The following is a 9,165-nucleotide window of genomic DNA, read 5'->3' as shown; positions in this document are numbered from 1 at the left end:
AGGGCTTCTTGGTGTCACCAGGCCCCTTAAGCCGGAAAGGCCAGCAGAAGACCAAATTTGATGCTTTTTACACGACCATAGCAGTCTTTGGCCAAAAGAGTTTTCTTACTCGGCGCTATATAATGCTGTATTTTTAAAACGTGCACTTGTTGCCTTTGCTTGAGAGTGAAATTCTGTGTGGGTGGCGCCCTTAAGCCCCTCACAGTGCAGTCGCCCCTCCCCCTCCCCAGGATGCACCTGCGGACTTTACCCAACTTGCAATGATGAAGTTCATCTACCACAGACTGGAGGATGTTCTGGTGGCTCAGGGAGGAGAGCCTTTGGTACTGATGGGAACTGACTCAGGACTGTATTCTGAACTCCCTTACTTTCGATATCACGGATAACAAGCAGACCCAGCATCAAGGAGACAGCTTCTGCGCTATTCAGCAGATTGTTTCATTATGAGGATGCCAGCCCAGTATTGACAGATTTTTCTGGGTGTTTCTGAAAAAGGAAATCAGACGGGCGCCTGGGTGGTACAGTCGAATAAGCGTCTGACTTTGGCTCAAGTCATGATCTTGGCGGTTCTTGGGTTTTAGCCTCGCATTGGGCTTTTGTGCTGACAGCTCCAAGCCTGGAGCTTGTTTTGGATTCTGTGTCTTCTGCTCTCTGCCCCTTACCTGCTCAAGCTCGGTCTCTCAAAAATAAACATTAAAAAAAAGGGGGGGGGGATCAGAAATCTAGATTTTTGTAATGTAAATCTTCAGATATTTAGATGTTAGCAACTAAATCAGATGTTTTTAAAATGCATAAGCTTGATTAAACCATTCGTGTGGGCTGTCAGTGTATGGCCTCTGACTTGGAGAGGAGAATGAAGAGAAATTCCAAGGCCAGATCCTAGACACTCCAGCATTTAGAAATAGGTAGGGTAATGAAGGAGACTGAGAGGGAGCAGCCAGGAAGGCAAGAAAGAAATCCACAAGATTGTTGAGTTTGGAACCCAAGGGCAGAGAAGGTTTAGGGTAGGGAGGAGTGGTCAACTGTGCCTAGTGCTGCTGAGAGGTCAGCTTGGGCCAGAGACATGGCTGTTGGACTGGTCACCTTGGAAGTCACTGGAGAATATCAATGGTGACTGGCTTGATTCATGTTGGTAAATCAACAGATGCAGATCTCACTAGAATGAGTTTGAAGAGTGATTGGAAAAGTAAGGGACTAGAGATAGCACACATAAGCAAGATGAGAAGTTTTGTTGTGAAGGGAGCAAAGAAATTTAGGGATAAATGGAAGGTAATGGGTCAAGGGAGGAGATGTTTTAAAACATGAGAGTTCTTGATTGTGTTTATGTGCCATTGGGAGTGATACAGGAGAGAGAAGGCTTGCTTGACTTACATAGGAATGAAACCCATGAGAGGATATAAGGGCACGGAGAACTGACCTCAGGAACAGGATGCTTCTGCCGTGAAGTAATGAAGGTGAAGATGGATGCAAATGCTGGGGAGAGGAAAAGCAAGGACTGCCTTGTCAGCATTGGGTACCCATTTGAAGTTTGTGATCATGACTTTAAAGTTAAACCAGTTGGCCCAGTATGTGGTTTTTTCCCAGCAACATTCAGCTGCTTGGGTGCAGACATGCAGAAAAGGGATAATTTGGTTTCTCAACACCAGGTCCTAAGTTTTCTGGTTCCTAATCTCAGGTACTTGACTTATGTGACTAGCTAATATTCTAGAAATATGTGAATATTTGGAAAATTTACATGTGACCCATTTTTCTAGAAACCAAATGATCCCATTTGTCTTTTATGTACACCTGAGGACTCAAAAATAAAACCCTCAAACTTAGAGGGAAATTACCATATACCTCCAGAATATTTGTATCTTGCAGTTTCTTCAGCTCTCAACCCCAAATACCTCCTGGTATATCTAGGAACTATGTACCAGAAACAACAAGACTGACTTGCACTTAAGTTCTTAGCTTCTTTTTCTTTCTGGTACCTTTAATAATCTGATTAATAAACTTTCTGTACAACTTTACCTGAAACCATAAGAGTAAGCTATGAGAATGTCTTCAAGGGACACCTGGGTGCCTCATTCAGTTGAGCGGCCCACTTTGGCTCAGGTCATGATCTCATGGTTTATGAGTTTGGGCCTGGCATTGGGCTATGTGCTGACAGCTCAGAGCCTAGAGCCTGCCTCTGATTCTGTGCCTCCCTCTCTCTCTGCCCCTCTCCTGCTCTGTCTCTCAAAATAAGGAAATATTTTTTAAAAAAAGAAAAAAAAGTCTTCTAAAGCTTTAATATGGGCAAATATAAGTCAATGTATTTAGATGGAAAAAAACCTCAACTATATTTACAATTATATTAACAGCTGCTATGGTCTGAATATTTGTGTCCCTCTCAAAATCCATATGTTGAAATCCTAATGCTGGAGTGCCCGAGTGGCTCTGTTGATTAAGCATCCGACTCTTGATTTCAGCTCAGGTCATGATCTCGCAGTTCGTGAGTTTGAGCCTGGATTTGGGCTCTATGCTGACAGTGTGGAGCCTGCTTGGGATCCTCTGTCTCCCTGCCTCTCTGCCCCTCCCCTGCTTGTGCTCGTTCTCTCTCAAAATAAATAAATAAACTTAAAAAAAAAATCCTAATACTTGATGGGATGGTATTAGTAGGTGGGGCCTTTAGGAGGTACTTAAGTCATGAGAGTAGAACCTTTATAAATAGGTTAAATGCCTTGTAAAAGAGCTTCACAGAGATCCCTAGTCCCTTCCACCATGTTAAGGACACAGCCAGAAAGCAATGGCTATGAGCCAAGAAGAGGGCCTTAATCAGAAAGCAACCATGTTGGTACCTTGATCTTGGACTACTGAGTCTCTAGAACTGTGAGCAATAAATTTCTGTTGTCTATAAGTCACCCACCCAGTCAATGGTATTTTGTTATAGCAGCCTGAACTAACCAAGACAACTATGTTTATACCAACTATATCAGGGGTGCCTGGCTGTCTCAGTTAGTGGAGACTTTTTGATCTTGGGGTTGTAAGTTCAAGTCCCACGTTGGGTTTAGAGATTATTTAAGAATAAAATCTTAAAAAAAAAAAACAAAACCCTCCATCTGGGGTGCCTGGATGGCTCAGTCAGTTAAGCATCCAACTCTTGGTTTCTGTTCACGTCATGATCTCATGGTTCATGAGTTCAAGCCCCTGTCAGGATCTGTGCTGGTAGCACGGAGCCTGTTTGGGATTCTCTGTCTCTCTCTGCCCGCTCCCCCCCGCCCCATCCCTCCTCCACTCATGCTGTCTCTGTCTCTCTCAAAATAAATACACGAACTTAAAAAAACACCTTGGGGCACCTGGGTGTCTCAGTGGGTTAACTGTCCGACTTTGGTTCAGGTCATGATCTCAGTTCATCAGTTCGAGCCCCACGTTGGGCTCTGTGCTGACAGCTCAAAGCAGGCTTCAGGCTCTGTGTCTCCTTCTCTCTCTGCCCCTCCCCTGCTTGCATTCTGTCTCTTTCTCTCTCAAAAAATAATAAAAATATATAAATAACAAAATATTTATCAACTATATGACCTCTGAGGCATCAGAAGCCAAGAATGGGGTCCAAGTGGCCTTGGAGCATGCTTTCTGAAGACAAAGATCCTAGAGGCTATTCACTAGGAAGGAGCAAATAGAAATGTTTTCTTCTCTTTGTGGAAAACTGTGAGATGTCCTACTTTATGGAATTGACTCCAAAAACCAAGAAATAGAGAGCCAAACCAAAAGGATAGGATGTTTCAGGCTGGACAAAAATAAGCTGAGAGGGAAAAGCAATATGATGAGAGTGCGAAACAGTTGGTATAATAAAAATAAGGACAGATTTGTTCCCTGCAGTACTACTCCAGACTATCTCACCAGTGAGAACTATGGTGGTTTAAAACCACTCAGTAATTTAAGGAAGAGTTCTTCCCATGAACTCTGTCTTAGGTTTGTAGTCCACAGGAGTTTAGGGCATTATCAGCTGAAGCTGTTGGCTTACCACATGGCATTAGTGAAGTCACCACATTCCAGGATCTGGTCCTCAGCCTCACAGGCAGGACCAGAAATATAGTCTGTATCCTGAGAGTGTATTCCTTCTTTAGGGACTTGTCTGGTTCACAGGAGCTTGATGGATAAGCAGAGTGCTGCTGTACTAACTGGCAAGTGGACCAATGCCCTTGTGTTGGCCAAAGGTACGTTCTTTCCTTGCAGGAGAGCCTCCTGAAAATCCATATTACTAGAAAGCTTGGTGTGCAGTTAATTAGATTAAGAGATGTAAATTATATAACTTAGACATTTAATACCACCCTTTCTGGATGCTAGAGTGAAATTGTCCAGCATTTGAGTCTTATCCTGTCTCTTTATTGGTTTTATGATCTTGGGTGAATTATAACAACTGTAGATTTCTTCGCTATAAGATAGGGTGGTAATTGTACTTCACACAGTGGTAAGGATTCAACAAGAAAATTCAAGTAAAGCTCTTGGATAATTCTAGACACCAGTAACCATACAAAAAATGTAAACTATTGTTACTATTTTATTTTTATGCTTCTTGTTACCTACCTTCACTCCCAAATCTACCTTCTGATGGACATGGTCTTTCTAGATTCATTAACAGAATCTATTACTGACTAGGCTTTCCATTCTTTCTGTGAAGGGCGTACTTTGCTCTATAATCCTTAGAGAACAATTCCATTTCCAAGATCTCCCTTGATTCCCACTGTTGCCCCATATAAAGTCTGCAATTACTACAAGATTTATGTGGTTTTTAGAAACTCTTTCAGCAAGAGAATTGCTGATAGAGGAGAAGTGTTGATTTTCTAAGTAATGATGGTAATGGTAATTCTAAGTAATGATTTCTTGCCTGCTTTAAGGGTAAGATCTAAAGTTACATCTGAATACTCCTGTCTGTATCTGTTATGTGACATATAATCCAGTTTAGCAAACATTTATTGAGTACTTGCTGTTCTATTCACTGGGGATATAAAAATGACCCAAGATGTGTTTCCTGTCCTTGAACTCAAAGTTTAACTGGTGAGACTAGTTAAAAAAAACAGAACAAAACAAAATAAAACAAAAAAACAGGGGCGCCTGGGTGGCTCAGTCAGTTGGGCGTCTGACTTCGGCTCAGGTCATGATCTCACGGACCGTGAGTTCGAGCCCCACGTTGGGCTCTGTGCTGACAGCTCAGAGCCTGGAGCCTGTTTCAGATTCTGTGTCTCCCGCTCTCTCTGACCCTCCCCCGTTCATGCTCTGTCTCTCTGTGTCTCAAAAATAAATAAACATTAAAAAAAATTAAAAAACAAACAATTATTGCAATAATGGCTATAATGGGAAGAAATGGATAGATAAAGGGGTAAATCATTCTCTAGGAGTATCTCATTTCAGCTGGGTGTTAAAGGATCAGAAAGCATAAACAAGCAAGGCAAAGGCATGTAAGGTGAAAAGAGCCATAATCAAGAGCATAAAAAGGCACAAGAATGTTGGGGGACAGCAAGTCATTCCACGCCATTGGACTAGGGTGTAGAGTAGTGACACTAAACCTTGTAAGACATTTGGAAAGCTTCCAATGTCAACTGCCAAGGGCAACCACTTTCTTGTAACATATTAAAGACTTGCCCTTTCATATCTCCTACCCAGACCACAAATTTTTTTCTTTACTGATGTCTTTAGACCCCTGTAAAAAGCCACGTTTATTTCTTACCTCACAGCTCAAATTACTGCTTTCTAAACTCTAACAGACTTTACCTAGACCTACGTCCCACATTTGTTTTTTGTGCTCTTACTTGCATTTTTCAGGCATGCATTGATCACCCTTGTAACAATCTCATCTGTACATTTTTCATTTTGCAAAACTTTTTGATGTGTGTTCTTTGAATTGATGTTCACAGCTGTATTTGAAGAGCCAGACACAGGTTTGTCCTAAGCTCAAGACATAATGTGACTTGCTCAGAGTCATCCGGTAACTTGTTGGAAAAATCAGAATGAGTGCTCAGATCTTCCAGCCCCACCTCCTCTCTTCCAGTTCTTTCCCTGGCTGCTCAGAGGTCTTCACTGCCAGATAACATTTCCATTTTTTTATGTGTATTTATTTTTATTTTTTTAATGTTTATTTTTGGGAGAGAGACAGACAGACAGAGCATGAGTCGAGGAGCAGCAGAGAGAGAGGGAGACACAGAATCTGAAGCAGGCCCTGGGCTCTGAGCTGTCAGCACAGAGCCCAACACGGGGCTTGAACTCACAGACCACGAGATCATGACCTGAGCCAAATTCGGATGCTTAACCAACTGAGCCACCCAGGTGCCCCTGTTTATTTTTGAGAGAGACAAAGACAGAGCGTGAATGGGGGAGGGGCAGAGAGAGATGGAGACACAGAGAATCTGAAGCAGGCTCCAGGCTCTGAGCTGTCAACATAGAGCCCGCCATGGAACTCGAACCCACAGACTGTGAGATCGTGACCTGAACCGAAGTCGGACGCTTAACTGAGCCACCTAGGCGCACCTGGAGTGATGAATTTTTAATCTAGAAGTATGTTCTGAGTAACTGCTTGAGATCCAGATCAATGCATCAATGCCCACACTGGGTAATACTGGACATAGATTATCTCCCTAGCTCTTAAGTGCCTTATATTTTTGTCTTATGTTAGTCTATAGAAGCTAGACTAAACTTCATGAGCATTAGTAGCTAAAAGTCAAGGATGAAGAGACAAGTATAAAGCATGGACTGCAGGTATGGGAGGAATAGATGGATCACTGGACATCACAGTAGTTCTATAAGACTTCATAGTAAAGTACGGATGACCCTTAAGCTGCCTCTGGTCCACACCCATCTCTCTTTGCCCTGGATCTACATTTCCAGATTTTTTCTGGATACTTCTTCCTGGAAAGCTCCCAGATCACCTTTCCAGCTTGTTTACTCTCCTCCCAACCTGTTAAAAGGGCTCTCCCTTTTCAGTGAAAGATACCACCCTCCATCCAGAAACTTGGGCTTCATCCTCTCACCTCCCACATCCTATCAGCACCAAACTTTGTTTTTCCCTTCTGTCTTTGGAACATCTCTTCAGTATCCTATCCATCCCACTGCCTCCATCCCAGCCCAGGCCATTATCGTTTCTCCTAACTACGGCTTCAGACTCCTCACTGTTTCCTGCCTCCTCTCTCCACACAACTGCTAGAGGACCTTTCCAAAGACCAGCTGTGATCACAAAATTCCCCTGCTTCAAGCCCACATGTGGCTCCTCGGTTACCTGGGAGTAAATTCCAAACTCCACAGCCATTCCACCAGGCCTTATGACCAAGCCCCTGCTTACCTCTTCAGCTTCGTTTTTTTTTTTTTTTTTTTTCCCTTCATTTTTTTATTTTTAAGGGGCTCCCAGGTAGCTCAGTCAGTTAGTTAAGCATCCCATTTCATCTCAGGGCATGATCTTGCAGTTCCTGAGTTCGAGTCCTGTATCGGGCTCTCTGCTGTCAGCACGGAGCCCACTTCAGATCCTCTGACTCATTCTCCTCTGTCCCTCCCCTGCTCACGTTTTCTCTCTCTCTCAAAAAATAAACATTTAAGATAAACAAATAAACATTTTTTAAAAAGATTTTATTTTTAAGTAATCTCTATATACAACATAGGGCTCAAACTCACAACCCTGAGATCAAGAGTTGCATGCTCCATCCACTGAGCCAGCCAGGCGCCCCTCTTCAGCCTCATTTCTAACGCCCCCCTCAGGCCCCTATGGATTTAGGTTGCTTGCCTCCTCTACCAGTCCAACCTCAGCTCTCCCTCCCTATATTGTTCCATGCTCTGGCTTCCATTTTATTCCTTAATTGGGATCCCAGTGTAAAAGTGCATTCTAAAACACTGTGTTCTGTAGGGCACATGAAGAGTGTTTTGAGTGTCTAAGCTTTTTCTGCGTTAAACATGGTACTTTCATACTTGAAATGTTTTGGATGGTGCCTATTACCTAGTAGAATAGTCAGCAAATACTTATGGTAACATGTATACATACTGGAGGATACAAAGTAAATGAGGATACAAAGTAAATAAGCAATTGCAATGGGATGTGATTACTACTGGACTAGGGTAAGTGCAGGTTCCTATGACAGGACCATAGTGGAGGGACCCACTTCTGAAGAAATCTGTGATGTCTAGGTTGAAGCCTATCAAATGAGCAAGCATTAGCAAGGCAAGATGAGGCCAGAAGAATGTACCACAAGGGGCAAGCAAGCTCTGTAAGTGCATCAGTGCAGAGCAAGAAGTTAGGTGGCAGACGGGGCACCTGGGTGGCTCAGTCAGTTAAGTGTCCAACTTCGGCTCAGGTCATGATCTCATGGTCCATGGGTTTGAGCCCCACGTCGGGTTCTGTGCTGACAGCTCAGAGCCTGGAGCCTGCTTCGGATTCTTTGTCTCCCTCTCTCTCTGCCCCTCCCCCATTCATGCTCTGTCTCTCTCTGTCTCAAAAATAAACATTTAAAAAAAAAAAAAGAAGAAGAAGTTAGGTGGCAGAAGTGAAGCTGGCTTTGTGCCCAGGTTGAGGGGGCTGGACTTTTCCCTAGGAGAAAGGAGAGCCTCTGTGGTGGGTTTGTTTTAGAAACCATTCTGAAAGGTGTGCCTGGGTGGCTCAGTCAGTTAAGCGTCTGACTTCAGCTTGGGCTATGATCTTGCAATTTGTGAGTTCGAGCCCCACATCAGACTCTGCACTGACAGTGTGGAGTCTGCTTCAGATTTTCTCTCTCTCTCTCTCTGTCTCTGTCTCTGTCTCTCTCTCTCTGCCCTTCCACTTCTCTCTCTCAAAATAAATGAAATAAAACTTAAAAAAAAGAAAGAAATCATTCTGATGAACCATGGAAAATGGATGGAAGAAGGGTAAGACCTGAGGCAGGAAGCCTGTGAGGGAGTTTCAGTGTCTTAGTGAGAGGTCAACATGTCTTGAATCTGAGTGGTGCCAATGGGGATAAACAGGAGTGGACAGAATTTAGAAATATTTAGGGCATTTAATTGAGAGGATTCTGGTGGCTGGGATGAGGGGACAAAGGAAAGAGTCAAGGTTGAGTTCATTGTGTGGCTTGCGTCCCTGGTAGTTTGGTAACCTCAAGAGACCCGGAGAAGAGGGGCACCTGGGTGGCTCAGTCGGTTGGGCGGCCGACTTCGGCTCAGGTCATGATCTCGCGGTCTGTGAGTTCGAGCCCC

Source organism: Panthera leo, chromosome E2, assembly GCF_018350215.1.
Source record: "Panthera leo isolate Ple1 chromosome E2, P.leo_Ple1_pat1.1, whole genome shotgun sequence".
Classification (NCBI taxonomy): Eukaryota; Metazoa; Chordata; class Mammalia; order Carnivora; family Felidae; genus Panthera; species Panthera leo.
This window is presented reverse-complemented; position numbering follows the sequence as displayed.